This window comes from Priapulus caudatus, unplaced genomic scaffold (assembly GCF_000485595.1).
Source record: "Priapulus caudatus unplaced genomic scaffold, Priapulus_caudatus-5.0.1 Scaffold2182, whole genome shotgun sequence".
Taxonomy (NCBI): Eukaryota; Metazoa; Priapulida; class Priapulimorpha; order Priapulimorphida; family Priapulidae; genus Priapulus; species Priapulus caudatus.
Genome location: NW_014579243.1, coordinates 1 through 951, shown reverse-complemented (window position 1 = coordinate 951; position 951 = coordinate 1). Strand labels below are relative to the sequence as shown.

Below are 951 nucleotides of genomic sequence, written 5' to 3'. Positions count from 1 at the left end.
CACACACACACACACACACACACACACACACACACACACACACACACACACACACACCCACACACACACACACACACACACACACACAGCAGAAGTAGTCAGAGCAGAACAGTACAACTAGCCGCTCCCTATACAATTCTGGATTCCCAAAACCCACTGGATTCAAACCAGGCGGAAATGCGACCGGATACTAGGCGTAAAAACCCCGCAGACGCGGCCTCTCGTTGCCGCCATGTTGGTTTCTACCCTGCGCTGCCAGCGCTCGCCACCGATGCGACCACCGGCGCGCCTCGCGTGGGCGAGTGCTGCGCAGTGCGGTATGTACTCGACAGGGTGCGCGAATATCATAAGATTTTGACAAACATGTGAGTCACCCGTGTGTTGTCCCTTCTCGGGGAGAGATTCAGGCATCTCAGCTGTTATGACGCCGATGAAGGGCGAATGCGCGTCATACCTGAAAAGAAGCAGGTGAGAACAGACATGAGAAACACACCTGTCGTGAGTAGGAATTGCGGACGGATGATATGTTCGGCCACCACCGCGCTGCGAGCTAATGTGTTTACGACACCGTGTGCTGCCGAGAGGTGCTGCCGTGTGCAGACGAACGCAGTTTCCTGTGGTCTATGACGAGGAGAGAGGAGCGTGGAACATTCTCGGTGAGTGGTCGTGCACTGCTGCTATTTTGGATTGATCGCCTATAGCGCTATCTTGTACGTTACCCTGAATGTGTTTCTAGGTCCTCCACAGCCGGTGTATAATTATCAAGAGCTGATAATATATTATATATATATATATATATATATATATATATATTAGCATTATATATGTATTATTATTATATTCATTACATATCTATTACATATTCATTATATATGTATATGATATTATATATATATATATATGTGTGTGTGTGTGTGTGTGTGTGTGTGTGTGCGTGCGTGCGTGCGTGCG

The 951-nt window shown here is 47.9% G+C and overlaps 1 long non-coding RNA gene across 3 annotated transcripts in view; it reads left to right on the top strand.

The window, feature by feature from the left end:
- The window catches only part of LOC106818359, a 17,151-nt gene extending 16,501 nt beyond the window's left edge, over window positions 1–650 (top strand). For all 3 annotated transcript variants that reach the window (XR_001395199.1, XR_001395198.1, XR_001395197.1), the window contains exon 4: window positions 408–650. This is a non-coding gene — a long non-coding RNA (uncharacterized LOC106818359). The remainder of the gene's footprint in view (window positions 1–407) is intronic.
- Window positions 651–951: the final 301 nt, after the last annotated feature.